General features: G+C 48.1%; 1 protein-coding gene and 1 long non-coding RNA gene across 3 annotated transcripts in view; one reads left to right on the top strand and one right to left on the bottom strand.

Annotated features, from left to right (window-relative positions):
• Positions 1-479: 479 nt before the first annotated feature.
• LOC309861329 lies at positions 480-3,158 on the bottom strand. The gene is made up of 2 exons (XR_014309872.1): positions 3,034-3,158; positions 480-663 (listed from the first exon to the last, which is right to left on the bottom strand). It is a non-coding gene; the product is annotated as an uncharacterized lncRNA (long non-coding RNA).
• Positions 3,159-3,475: 317 nt separating this feature from the next.
• The window catches only part of SEMA5A (semaphorin 5A), a 466,391-nt gene continuing 455,162 nt past the window's right edge, over positions 3,476-14,704 (top strand). The window contains exon 1 of one of the 2 annotated variants that reach the window (XM_082725185.1): positions 3,476-3,995. The gene's annotated coding sequence lies outside the window, so the exon portion shown is untranslated. The remainder of the gene's footprint in view (positions 3,996-14,704) is intronic. The other variant, XM_082725188.1, reaches the window with a different exon arrangement.

The following is a 14,704-nucleotide window of genomic DNA, read 5'->3' on the forward strand; positions in this document are numbered from 1 at the left end:
GGTGGGGGGTGTTGCAGTGGGGGGAGCTACGCTAAAGGTGCGGTGAGCCTTTCTTGGGCAAAAGGACCCCAAAGAGCTTCTGGTAAAGCTCAAGGGACTTGAGTCTGGGCCGAAGGCTCCCTGAACTGTCCTCACTTAGTGATTCTTCATCGGTCAAACTTAAGTTTGCATTGTCTGTAGCTCTCTTCACGGATCTGTCCATACTTCAAATACAGGAGCAAAAAGCAGCCCAGGCAGATTTCATAAAATGGCTCATCATTTTACCCTTGTTTGGCCCTCTAGAGACAAAAACGGATGGGGTTTTTGATCTAGCAGTTTTATTAATTCTTAAAGGCCATGGATCCAAACGAAGAAAAACCTGAGAAAAAGAACACCAGTGGTTGACGACTGTGGTGTACCCGCCCCCCTGATCTATAGGAAAATCCTGTGAAAGGATTTCTTGTATCCCGTAAACGCCCAGAGGCCATGATTTCCCGGACTGAGATTTTTCATGATGTTAATACAATCTCGTCCAGTCATTAAAGATCACGAACACCCAGGGTTCCCTGGGGCACTCCTGACCCACAGCGTCGTCTGCACCTCTTCTGGGTGGTGGTTGTGGTGGTCTGTCCAGCCCCCTCCTGGCTTTGCTCCGCTGCACAGGCCGTGTCACGAGCGATGTGGCTGGAATTCAGTTGGAAGGGCGGAAGGGAAAGATGAGACAAACTGGTCACTTATCTCGGAGACATAAGAGATCCCTCCTATCCCCACGTAGAAATTAAGGTGAATCAGGAAATGGATGGCGTTTTTCAAGTCACATGAATCAGCGCCCCAGGGTTCATCATTTTCACCGAGTGTTTGGCTAGGTTTTTCGTCTTGTTTACATTAGGTGCCTGGCTCATCAGAAACCGTTCAGGGAGAGCTATAATTTTATCTTGAAAAGAAGAGAACTCAACAGTTTTGTTTGGAAATTATCACCTCTAGTTTTACAATGTGATGAGAAGCAGCCCCATGCAGGAGGAAGTCCTGCGAGGGATGACTTTAGAGGGAATTTTTTTTTTTTCCTTTGGGAAAAAGAATATCTGTGGATTCTTTGAAACACTTTTATTTGGAAAGAGCCTTCTGTGCTGGGCCCCGGCAAGGGTCTCACCTTAACCTCCTATCTCCTTCATGCTAAGTGAAGACACACTTGCCAGCAGGTTGGTCCAGTTCCAGATGAAAAGATCAGCTCAGAAAAATAAAGGCAGTTTCCCCAGATCACAAGGTGAAATCACAGCCTCAGTTTGGGTCCATTTCACTCTAAACTAAGGAGGCACTCTCTGTTATGTGGTTCCCTCCTCCCTTCTCATTCTTGTTATTAATTTGTAATTCATTATCAGGAAATACACATATTTTAACAATGCTTCCTTATAGCTTGTAAGTTGCCTATAAAACTGACTCCCCCTAACATAAAGTTACATATTAAACATTATGCTATGATCCTTCCTGGGTTATGGTGTAGAAGTCTACTTTTTTCCCACTGCTTAAGTCTCAACATGCCAAGATTTTTTTTTTTTTTTTAAGTGTACATGCCTTTTAACTATAATGTTGAGGGGCAATGACAAGAATTAGCTAAACACATTCGGGTCCTAATTTCTGCCTCTTTTTCCTGGTGGCTGTAGGCTCCACAGGTCCACTCACTCAAGGGCTGCAAGATCAAGTGTAAGGCAGTGTTGTGCCCTCCCCACTCCTCCCCTCCCCCCAGTTCCCCAGAACAGAGCAGTCAGGCTAGACCTTGGCCAGCCTCCTCCTCCCAAGGAGGGATCCTAGGCTGCTGTGCCACGTAGGCAGAAGAATCAATGGGAAAGTCAGGAAGGAGCTAGTGTCCTGTGCGCTGGGCACAGAAGCAAGAAAAGAAGTTAAGCTTTTCATTAAGGCTCTAGGATCCTGGCAGCTGTCCTGCACCAGGCTGAGGGCCCCTGGAACAACCCAGGGGAGAATGCTTCTACAAAGAAGCCCTGGGACACTGACATTTCCTCTGGATGTCTTACAGGAAATCCGAGTGAGGGCTAGAGTACCCACAGCAGCTCTGCCACTGGTGGGAGGGAGAAACTGGAGGCTTGGGGCTGGGCTTCCTTCCATGCAAACCTTCAGGACTGCTTTTATTTAGTTCTTATTATAAGACTACTTCATTTGGAAATATTCTATAAAGACTGTAAAGACAAATCAGCATCACTTTGTATTTCTATTGTCCTCCTCTTGGAGCTGTGTGAGCCATGCCACCTTCCAGGCAGGAAAGCGCTTTTTGTTTTATAGATGGGCTCCATGGCACAGTTTAGGCACACTGGGCCCTTCCCCGCGTGACAAATCCCAAGAACCAGACACTGGAGCGGGTTTGTCAGTGAGGGCCATAGGGGTATCCTATGTCACTGCGGCAAGAGGGGACGGCGGCGGGGGTGTTCATACGTTTCCTTATTCAAGGGAAACTTGAAAGCCACCCTCTGAGGCCGAGATGAAAAGAAAAAAAAGGCCCGGGATAGCGTTCCCCACCCCCATCCAGAGGGAAAGGGTCATGCGCAGCCCTTCAGGGTTCCAAAGGGAAGCTTTGCAACAAAGTATGAAATTCTAGGCGTCTTGAAAGGTACTATGCTTTCCAATCATGACTTTTCACTTTAATACTTGCTCCATAAGGCCGTCAGATCCGGCGAAAGTGCAACAAGTAACATTTAGTCCAGAATTGGACAAGTTGACTTTGTCTGTCCAAGGATTCCTTTCTCAGCGCTCAGCGTGGCTACGTGGGGACCCCTGACTTGCCTCCCTGGCTTGGTCGGATTTGTTCATTTCTCTAACTTCTTTCCACTGAAATCTGGCCGAACTAGCCGGGAGGTGCACCCTACAATAGCTTCTCCAAGAACCCGAAGCAACTCTCCCGGTCTTTTAAAGTTTCCAGCTCAGAACACTTCTGTGGATGTCACACAAAACGAACAAAATCACAAACGCGGAGTCCGGGAGGCCCCGGCGGCCCCTGCCCACCCCCACCACAAGGCCGGGTTCCGCCTGGGGACGCGCACGTACCTGGAGATGAGGCCGGCAGGGTGGGCGCGCCACGTCTCGGGTCTCAGCCCGCGCAGCCTCCGGCCCTTTATACCGCGCCCTCCCCCCACCCGCCGCCGCCTCTCCCCCCGCCCCCCCCCCCCGCCAGCAGCCACGTCTGAGCCGCCGGATTGGGGGGCGGGGGGAGCCACAAAGGTCTGTGCGAGGTCGGGTACAGGGAATCCCCGAAAGTCAACGCTCGGGCGCACTCGCACTAAAGAAGGAGTGGGGGTCCTGGGGAACAGGGGCCGCCGGGGCGAAAGAGGGGGGGCGCGTCCCGGGAAGGGCAGTGTCGGGGGCGGGGCCCAGGGAGGTCAGGCGCCGGGTGGGGCGCTCGGGTTTCACCCGGGCTGGGAGGGGAATAGGAGGCGCGGCGGAGGAGGCGGGGCAGGGGCGGGGCAGGGGCGGGGCGAAGCGGCTCCGCGCTCCCTCCCGGCGCTCCCCGCCCGCGCTCCCCGCGCAGCTCTACTCGCCGGGAAGGCGGCGCCGGCGGCGGCTGCTCTCGCTGCGCCGGCTCCCGCGCGCTGTCCTCGCACCGCGGGTGGGCTCCGCAGCCCCCTGCCGGCCGCGGCCCGTGCCGGGTGGCGGCTCTCACCCTCCGCCTGCCCTCGGCCGAGGGCGGCCTGGCCCTTCCCGGGGGCTCCCCTCTCCTACCCGTGGCTCCCTTTTGGAGCTGGCTGGGGCACCCAACTTTGGCTCTCCTCGTCCGTCGCCCCCGCTGGGCGCGAACCTGCTCACCCCCGGCCCAGCTGCGCTCCCGGGAACCGTGCGGCTGGCGCTCACACCGACGTCCCCAGCCCGGAGCGCGGCGAGTGGCGGGTGGCTCTGGGGAAGTGGCAGGGGGCGGCGGCGGCCGCTGCCCCGACTCCCTCGCGGGTGCACTGAAGAGGACCCTCCGAGCTGCTCCGGGGCCCCAGGCGCATGAGGAGCGCGCCTCGCACCTGGTGAGAGACCCCCGCCCGGTCCCCGCGTGGCCGCGTCCTCAGCCCCGACCGTGCCGCGTTGCTGGCCGAGACCCGGGGGACGGCAGTGGTCGGCGGGCGGGTCGTGTCAGTCTCAGGTAGGGTCAGTCCGCAGGCGCTGGGCGGGGGACAGCCAGTGGCTGCGTGTACAGGATTAGGACTACCTTCCGTGCGGGGTACCCACAGTTGAGCTAGTGCACGGGCTGGAAGTTTGTGACCCTGTCTTTGCCGGGGTCGCAGCGTGCCGAGGTAAGGAGCGGAAGCGACGCGGTCGGCGACCTGGTAGTGGACGAGGCGGGACCCCCACCCAACACCTCGGGAAGGTGCGCAGTGGGGCTTTGTGTGCGCACCCGGCGCGCGTCCAGGAGCGCACTCGGGAGCGATGCACGGGGTCCGGAGGGCTTGGGCGTCGCAGCCCCGCCGGCTGGGCAGGTTCTCCTGTTCGAGTTACAAGGGTTTGGCGGGGCGCGTGAGAAACCGGGAGGCAGTGGGACTTGGGCTCAACTCCGCCAATTGTTTTGGTGAATGAGGGAGGATGAGGCTGGGGATGCTGGGGCTCAGCGACGCCTGATGGGTTGCAACCCGGCGAGTCGCTTTCTGCGGGCGTCGAACGCGGCTGCACGGTTTCGCATCCCCTGGATCAGGGTTTCGGGGCCGGAGGTACATTTGGGCCCCGGAGGGAAACCGGTCTTGCTGCGATGTGCGGGGAACTGTCGCCGAGAAGTGCAGTGGACTCGCTTCCCGCGGCGCCCAGTGCCCGGGCCTTCGCAATCGGGTCCGGATTCTAGGGCTTTGGCGGGAAGCGCGTTCACCTCCTCGCCCTTTTCTTGCTTTGTACCTGGGTGCAGCGGCTCAGAGTTGGGATTTAACTTTCCTGCGCCTGCGGCGGCCCGGGGATTGCCGGCAGGGGGCGCTGAGAGCGAGCGCTAGAAGCAGGAGAGAGGATGCTGAGAGCAGTTACTCCGTTCTGGGTGAGTGGGTGGGGGTCCCAGTCAGCAAACAGCGGGACCGGGCAGATCTTGCAATGATTTCACAGCGGGTGAAGGGGAGGGGAGCTGATCCGTTAGCCACGGGGAGCTTTCAGCCTTGCTAAGAGAAGGGACTGGAAAGATGGTGGCCAAACACAGGTCATCTGGATAAAGGTTCCTAACAGAGACAAACGTGTCCCTGCAAACTCTTCCTGTCTGTGCCTCTGTCTTCCTCCTTGTGAGTATTTACTAGAAAATAATATAACAACAGCAATAGTAATAATAATAATGTGAGTTAGGATTAATGCTGACAAGATTTTGTTCCTTAGGAGCTCCTTAGTTAAAATGCGAGGAGTAACATGGTTTTTGCACCTTGTTTTTGAGAAGTGCAATCATAGGTCTCAGCTGATGCAGAAAAGCTCCGTCGTAATGGCCAAGTTTGGAAACAGCAGATATGTTATTAATTTTACTGTTAGTCTTTCCTAAGTAGACACAGAAAGACAAGAACAGTCTTTACTTAGGTAAGATTTTTTAACACCTAATTAGGATTGCTAAGTTAATTGCTGATCGTGCCAGTTTTATTAATGAAGAATGGGTGATGTTTACCGTGCACTACTTGGAGTGACCAGTTCACAATTTTAGTTCAAGAAGATAGCACCTTAAATTATGTTATCACTTAAACAACTCTTCTTGTCTATGCCTGTATTTATACCAAATGAAAGATGGATTTTTTTCCTTATTTCAACCATTTTCTAGTTTTGTTTGGGGGGAAAAAAAAAGCAGCCCAAGATGTAATGGTTTGGGCCAGTTGAAATACAGATTTTCTTTTCCCTTGAGTTTCTTTCTTGTAAAAACTTTGCCACAAGATCATGCTCATCTATTGTGTTGCAAGGTCACCTAGTCATTTGCACACTCTTGCACCTGAGGGATGAGGAACTAGTACCTGTTTTTACATGCTTTTAGCTTATGCATACTTGCCTTAATAGGGAGAAGATGGATGATGCTAATCGTTTTATGCCTTTTGCGAATTGCACTAACTTATTTGGTTGTTTTAATGGCGAACAGCTGCAGGAGCCCTGCTGAGAGCAAAGACTTTGGTCTCCTGGGTGGTAAAGCTTGTCTCTGTCCAAAAGTTTTTGAGATGTGCAGAATCTGGTAAAAATAAACCTGCATTCTTCTCTGCCGCTTCCTTTTACAATTATTTCTTCACAATGTCTGGACGGAATGAAACAGAAACAGTACAGTGGCTGTTAAAAGTTGTTGGCTCTGGGGCCATAAGAAATATATGCACATTGATGTAAGCTTTTGCTTAAGCTTTAGACGGTGCACAAACGTTCTGAAGACCGATGCATGGCTTTGCAGTGAGAAGTTTTGCTTGAGAGGCACTTAACACTCTTAATTCAGGGACAAATGTTAAAACCACAAAACTTTTCTTTGTTGCACGCCAGCTCCCTGGGACTGTGTTGAATGCTGCTGATGTTAGAGAGAGCTGCTTAACTGAACCACTGCCCAGTCTTTATTAACTTGATCATTATTTTGAGTGATTCCAAATGTCTTTCTTGTTGGTTACAAAATCACTGAAATGGAGGCTTTGCTTCTGATAAAAAGACAGCAGAGTGGGGGAGGGGTAAAGAGAACTTTGTAAATGGCCAAAGGTATAAAGGCATTCCATTTTATAAACAAGTAATGGTGAACTCTAGAAATAGCTAAGTTAAGAAACTAATCCCAGCGAGAAGGATTGCCTTGCAAATCACGTAGTTTGTAAGATAGAACAATTAATTAGTATATAATATGTCTGAGTCAAGGCCTCCATTTCTTTAGTGGTATAGGTACAGTGTTTGAGAAAAGTAGTCTTACATACCGCCGCAAATCCTCCATAATTCTTGATTCTAAAATTATACCAAAGTTGTATTTAAAAATGCTCCTGAAATTGTTGCTATAGTTACTCAGACAAATTGCTTACAGTATAATTATAACACCAAGGTGACAAATTTTTATGTTTAGTGTTAAATAATTTTTAAAATGTTAATTACAGCGTCTAACAAATTGAGTTACACCCAAGTGCAAAGTGTGTGGCGTGCAACCTTGTACATTTCTGTCCACCTGCATCTGTTTGCAGATTTGCACAGAGAAAGCAAACTATTTTCTTAAGTACTAAGATGAATATATGTAAGTGCTTGGAGTTGTTTGTACTGTCTTTGTGTATGGTTGTTGACAACACATTTTCACATATGTTTCCGGCTTGGCTAAGATCAAGTGTAGTAAAATCGAGATGCAGAAGTTTTGTTGAGAATTAGCGGTTTTTATCCCTCTGCTTGCTGCCTTGTAGAAGTGATCTGCTGTAGATAGGGGGCAATCTACTGTCTCTGATCCCTGCACAAATGGGTAGCATCATAATGATAAATTCAACACGTGATGCGAGTAGCTCATTCAGAAGCAACCTGAAGAGGCAGCTTTTGGTATGCTTGATAAATGCATCGCTTATTTCTTTGATGAATTTGTTAGCTGGATATATAAAATCAATTTCTAACAGCAAGACAGGAAGAAAAAAGTTAGAGTGGACTGGAATATACATAGATAAACTTTTCACTCTCAATGAGCCTACCAAAATGAAAACTTGATCCAAGAGAAGATAGTGTGTAAGCAAATTATTATAGTGTGCTAGTAACAATACAATCTATGCCATCTAAAGGTTGCAGAACTAAGATCTACCTCTGAATTTCAGAGTATTTGGAAGCCCGGCAACTTCAAAGGCAAGTTACATTTCACCTGGGTTATGACATTTATACTACGATTAGCCCAACAGTGGGCTCAAGAAACAGAAATGTTTTCAAAGGAATTGCTGTTTGTTTTTCCTTTTTCCTTTTTCTTTTCCTTCTTCTTTTTCTCTTTCTTTTCCTTCTCTTCCCCCTCCTCCTTTTTTTTTTTTTTTTCTTGTCCAAGATGAATGGTTTTCTGACAAGAGCAAAGATGGTCATACTTTAGTTCCTTTTCCGGAGTTTTGAAATATACTGGAAGGTACTGTTGTTCTGGAAGAAAACAAAATCATTCCATTCTTTGCTCTTTTTTTCCCTACATGTGTTTGAATTGGTTTCCTGATGAATATTGAAAAACACTGTATTCTGAAGAGAATACGTTGTTCTGGGCCTGAATATCTTTTATTTCTGGAAGGCCATGAACCCACTAATCCCTTATCTTCCCTTCTTTCATTCCTTATTTGTCGCTGTATCTCTGGGATTGGCCATCCTGCGGCTCATGTAAGATGATGAGGAAGTATATGTTGGAACAGTTTTATTTTATGTTGCATTTTTATGTACATTTGTGAGTAGATCGTATTACTGCAATAGGTAATTCAATTACAGATACGTATGATAAATAGCCAGGAGAGTGATGGTATCAGAAGCCAGCTCTACTGGAGAAATAATGCTGTATTTGCTGAAATGTGAAATTAAATAAGTTCTAGGCAAGTGACAATCAGAACTGAGCAAGGACAAATTGTTCACAGGAAATAGAGCCTCTTTCATCAGTTTAGATTTACCCAACATTTGACAACGATTTATGATGGGCCTATGCAAAGAAAAGCAGAGTCAAAAAAAGTAGTAAGAATTCTGCTAAGCGGTTTGCAAAATCATCACACGGCCAGCGCTTGGCTTAAACTTCCCGGAAGAAATGCGTTCCAACCGACTCCAGAAAAAATTCCACACAAAGAATGGCCCTTTCTGTCGCAAAACTGGAGATGTGGCTCGTCTGGGAGAGGGCACCCAAAAGCCGTTCGCAGCTGCCAAGGATGCGGCTGCCTGGTTCGCCTAGCGTGCTGCCAAGGGAAGGCTTCGGAGGCCAGGGACAGTGACGGTTGGCCATCCTACAACCCAGTCGATTTTAGCATCACCACTGGGGTCTAGGATTTCTGTTCCAGGACCGAGATTTCCATCTGCTGTACAACTCTCTTGAATTTAAAGCTGACAACATTGTAACTGGTGGTCTAAAGCAACAACGATTACTCTGGATATTAAACTCCCTTTATTCAGCAGACACTGGAGTTAAGCCTTTGTTAATATCCACTGACCTGCAGTAAGAACTAAATAAGAGCTTGTTTCTAAGACGTCTGTCATGGAAGTTCCTGGGGGCCATAGCTATGGACTTGACTTTAAGAAATTTGGAGGGCAACTCGGTTTGGAATGATGACCAGAAGTCCGTGGTTTTATAGAGCTGCTCGCCTAGTCAGGATGTTGGTAGATGTTCTGTTGAGGTCCCTGCACCAAGTCTGCAGGTGCAACGTACAGATGGACTTGGAGATGGCTGAGCCTCGGTGCTGGGTCTGCGTCTGAATCCCACGTCTGCGTCGGGTCTTTGGGTCTTTACAGAAACAGATACTCCAGAAGAAAAAGAGGAGGAGGAGACAGGAAGTGTGGTGGGCGTTCTCTGCAAGAGTGTTAAGGTGTTAGAGCCTCAGCGATGATGACACGAAACACACCTCCAGAACTGAGTTAGGGCCCAGAGGACAGGTCAAGGGGACAAGTTCTTGAATCTGCACAGAGTGATTAAACTAAGCCAGCAGGACTAGCTGCCTACTGTGTGTGGGGTCAGGGCTTGTCCCATTGAAGCTGCCTAAGTGCAGGATGGGTCTCTGGGCTTGGGAGCTCCCTTGGGCACTGGGCAGACCCAGGCGGGGGCAGATGTGCACTCCGGGCTGGGCAGCTTGACTTGGAAATTAGCATAAAAACACTTGATGTATTTTTTTTTTCCCTTAAGATTTATTTATTTATTAGAGAGAAAGAGAGCATGTGCATAAGCAGTGGTGGAGGGAGAGGAAGAGAAGCCGAGTCTGTGTCAAGACTGGAGCGCCACCAGGGGCTTGATCTTAGAATTCCGAGATCTATGACAGAAGCCTAAACCAAGAGTCAGATGCTTGACCGATGGAGCCACCCAGGCGCCCCAAACACTTTATGTGCTTTAAGACATATATTAAAATGTAAAACATGGAAATTCAAGGATGTTGTTTACTCACTGAAAATAGCACCACATACAAAAAAATTCCAGGGAGCGTGCTGTATCTTCATGACAGAGCTTCTCCCATTTACCGAGATTTTAGAAATTCTAGAGTATTTTAGAGACCGTGGTAGCCTTTCTTATTTTATTTCTGAGTTTAGGCCAATCAGCCTGGTCACTTAGTGGAATTTATGGATTTAATAAGCTGAAACAGATGAGTGGATGAACAGAATGCGATACAGTCCCACAACGGACGAGTATTCAGCAAGAAAATGAATGAATTCTTGATCTGTGCTGCAGAACGTAGGCATAGTGAAAGAAGCCAGTCACAGAAGACTACCTATCAAATGGAAAGTCTAGAAAATGCAAGCCTGTAAAGACAGAATGCAGGTTAGTGGTTGCCTGGGGCTGGGGATTTGGGAGGGACTGACAGTGGACAGGCAGGTGTCTCTGGGATGATGGGAATGTTCTCAAACAGGATTGTGGAGAGACTCCTGCAATTCTGTCCCTTTACTAAAAATCACTGGATTGTATGCTTACAAGGAGTAAATTTTATGGTATATAACTTATACCTCAGTAAAGTTGTTTTAAAAAGAAAAGGAATCTGGGACATAATCTCTGCGCTGAGAGCGCCGTCCATGGCCAGCAGCCCAAACAGATCCCGCCGCGAAGTGGAAATTATATTCCGGGTTTCGGTGATATTCACAAAAGCGAGTGCTGGGGCCGTAGGGTGCTCAGGTTCGCTTCCTGGGGGCTGAACTCGGAACTGTGATCTTTTATGAAACTGAGCAAAGTGAGGTTGTTTTGCAAATAAGGCCACGGAGCAGAATGAAATCACTCGATTAAACTAACCAGCCAGCCTAGCTGGTCACTGTTTGGTGCACCTGCGAGACTCCCTTCTGCCAGTTTTGTTAGGTTGCAGGCTCTGGGCGGTGGTCGGCGGGGTTGGGGGGGGGGGAGATCTTTCAAAACACAGAATCTCCTGGTCTCATCAGAGCTGCAGGGTCTGAACTCTCAGTGTATTGCTGTGCTAGTCAAACAGCGCTGCCTTCCTGTGACTGGGGAAAATCTCACGATGCCTGCTTCTGTGTCCTTGTACATTTTCTTCATAGGGCATTTACTTCCGCGGGTGAGGCGGGTGACGTCCAACAGCCAGACCCAGTGGCAGAACACAGGTTTTTAAATGCACAGGGAGGGCCTGAGTACTTAAAGGAGAGGGTGGTGGTGGTGGTGGTTGTTTTTCTCCTCTTTTGGCAGAAGAGTCATAGAATCACTTTTAGCTCTTTCTGTGCAGCTCTGATGAGTCCTGCAGTTAAAGCAGGACCTGAAATTAGGTGATGCGTAGAGATCCATGTGAATTGCCTGTAATTTCCTTGCTCTTTGAGTGTTGTCTCTGGGTAGAAGTGTGTCTTGAGCTCTCCCTTCTTGTTCATTCCGATTTCCATCTGCCGAGTGCATCGACATCCTCTCTGCCTCCTGCTGTGGGGCGTCCTCAGCTCTCTCTCGGGCACCCTGCCCTCCCCACACCAGTTGGTGTCCACATGGTGACTTTACGCGGGAGTGTTTAGTTTGGCATCGACTGTCCGAGGTCCAGATAGACCCCGTATGGCTTTTGGGAGCTGGCTGGGACTCACCAGCCTCCAGGGCTCGTATGCCTCTGTCTGTGTAGTAATAAAGTATTTTTATCCAGCCCTGTGATGTTTTTGGGCAAGCATTTTCCAACAACGTCTCATTTCTTCAATTCTTGTAGTTGCGTGCTGAAGCTGAAATTGTTGTAAGGTTCGGATCCTAGTGCAAGAGCTTTCTTGACCTCGTACCGATGTAATTTCTGATTGGGGTATTCTGAATCTGCCTCCTCCCAAACTGGCAGCCTATCTTAGACACAAATTAAGAGTAATATTTATAAAATGACTATGTTTTTCTATTACCAGTCCTAATTTATGACTCACCCTTGGTGAGTGACAAGGGATAATTTTTGCAATTGCTTTAGTATTTCCTAATGCTGGTTGGAGGGTAAAGGGTGGGTGACATTTTTATTTTTATTTTCGATGTCACTTTTGATGGTTTTCATTGGTCAATAACGTACTGTTAGATGGGTACTTTTTCGCAGTTGTTTTCTGTCATTTTCAATGAGCTAATATTCCCCGGATTTCAAGGACAACTAGTTAAGCATTCTCTTCAACAGATTGACTGTGTACATGATTAGAGCAATTTCCATGTTGCTAGGATATTTAGTTTTGAAACATGAGGGATAAGAAAGGATGTGCTGTTCTCCTGTTTTAAGACCTCCCTTAGAATAACTGTTGATTTGTGTTGGATCTGATAGGTGGGGGAGGGGAAATCATGAGAGTAACACCGAGTGTTATACAGAGAATGGCGTGAAGACATTGCCCTCAATGGGGAAAGTGTATTAGACCTTTGCTTTGGATGCTTTTTTACTTTTTTTCCTAAACCATTTCTTTTTCTGGAAAGCATCCAAATGGTAACATCAAATATTGATTTTGGACACTAAAATCTATAGGATCCTAACTTTACTCAGGCAGCTGGGAGCACAGGGAAAAACCTGGAATGTTCACTCTACAGCCTGGGGCTCTGCAGTCCTTTCTATCTGCTGACTCCTCCTTACCTTACATCCTGTCAGTGCTCTGAGATTTCAAACTGGGGGATCTTTGCTAACCTGTCAGTGAAGGAGAATGCCTTTAAAGTCTGATCTAGGAGGCAAAGATAGGCAGTTCCATTATTTAAGTTTGAGATTTCTGGGCTGTATGTATAAAAGAAAGGCCATGTTTTCAGAGCGGGGGTCCGGTGCCCAGATGCTCAGTGTGGGAAGGAGAGTGTTGAACTCTGGTTTCCTCCCGGTTCCAACAGAGCTGCTCTTCAAATGTCCTTCTATGGCTTTTCCAATTTCTCTGCTAATCCAGCAGGCTTTTAATTATTATGTTTCTCCTTCCCCAGAAAGTTTGGAGCGGAGCTGAGCTCATAACGCCCTCTGATCCACCCCGTCGTTTCTAAGAGGACCCAGCTCACTCTCTTTCCCTTCCCTTCCTTTTCTGTGCCCTCCCCCACAGGAACATGAAAGCGCTTTACCGGGTTTTGCCCTGGGTCTGGTGCTGTCAGACATCTCCACTACCTACCTGACTCTTGGCTGAGGGGTTTCAGAGTTACTGTCGATGTCCGCTGACCACGACAGACGTGTTCTCTTCCCCCAGAATCTGGTTCCTGCAGGGTTCCGAATTGGCTTGCAGAGATCGGATCTCATCGAGGTCAGTTATGAGTGTCCCGGGAAGGTTGTTAAGTTACGTCCCATCATTTGCTCCACTTCTCATGGTGCTCTCGAGCTGGGGAAAACTTGCTTCTGCTTATCAGATAACTGTAGAGAGGGAGAAGCATTTGCTCCAAGACAGCAGGAACCCCTCTTTCCTGGGGTCACAGTCAGGATAGAAGGGACCGGAAGCCTTGGGGCTCCGCCCTCAGCCCCTCCCACTCTCCACCTTTGAATCCCTCCCACTCCCTTGGCCACTGGTCAGACCACCAAGGTGGTGCTCAGCAGGTAACCCAAACCCAGGTACTTCGAGTTAAAGTACTTTCTACTCTACCCACCCCCCCCCTTTTTTTTTTTTTTACAATGCACGTCTTAAATTCGTGTTTTTCTCCAACTTGCTATAAGTAAAAAATACCCCCCTTGGATGTAAATTGTGCAGCGGTCAGGAGGCGGGGCTGGCGGTGGAGACCGGTGGTGGGGGAGGGGAGCCTGTGCAGAGAGCTGTGCAGGCCCAGGCAGTGATTCTTGGCTGTCTGCGCCTTCCAAGCAGACTCCAAAGTTAGGCCTGAAGCCAAATTTACTCTCCGTCTGCCAGCAGGGATGGAATCCCGAGGTCCTATCACCAGCTTGTGAAAAGAAATCATTCAGAAAACTGCAAGCTGATAAGTAGGAATTGCAAAGATCCATTCACTTGAAAGCTTACGCAGCAAATGTTATTTAACTTTGAACAATTTCTCCAGGCCCACCTGCTGGCTTTCCATCTCCTTGAGGTTTATCTTGGTGCCTGGGAAAGCCTGTGAAGGATTCACAGTGGGAATCTGATGGGACATGCCCCAGGGGTGATAGCAGCCGAAGGGCCTTCCTCAAGTCCCCCACCTGGCTCATTCCTGACTTGAGAGTCTGTGCACTAAGTTCACTTCTCCAGAAATGCATGGAGTCAATGTAAATGCTTGGACTTCAGTCACTAAGGATACAAACCACAGGACTGTAGAGGGGAAGCCCAGTCTTCATAGTAGTCAGATACCCTGTCAGTTAAAATACCTTGAAGAGAATTTTTAAGAGTATCCACTGATGAATTAATTGTTTATTGAGGTAGGCACAAGGAAATCAATACTTGGAACTTGGGCCATGGCTAAGGAGTGGAGGGACTTGACAGGAATGGGAAAGGGGCTATACCGAGTCATGTGCCATGGATTTTTAATTGGGAAGAAGTGGTCTATTTCCCAGTATTTACATAATATTAATATTTAAAAGGACTTTTTTTTTTTCCGGTAGTGCAAATTATAACAAAAAAAATATCACACCCTGCAGACTCAAACACAATTTAGAATTGTATTTTATGTATTTCTTTTGGTTGCTAGAGAGGAGTAGTACAGGCTTTGGGGTGAGTTTGGGATAGAGAAGTTCAGATAAACATTTTTCATTTGATCTTTGTGACCTTGGGTTTCTTGATAATCTTTCAGAAAATCCCA

Source organism: Mustela nivalis (assembly GCF_964662115.1).
Source record: "Mustela nivalis genome assembly, chromosome: 3".
In the NCBI taxonomy this organism is placed as follows: domain Eukaryota; kingdom Metazoa; phylum Chordata; class Mammalia; order Carnivora; family Mustelidae; genus Mustela; species Mustela nivalis.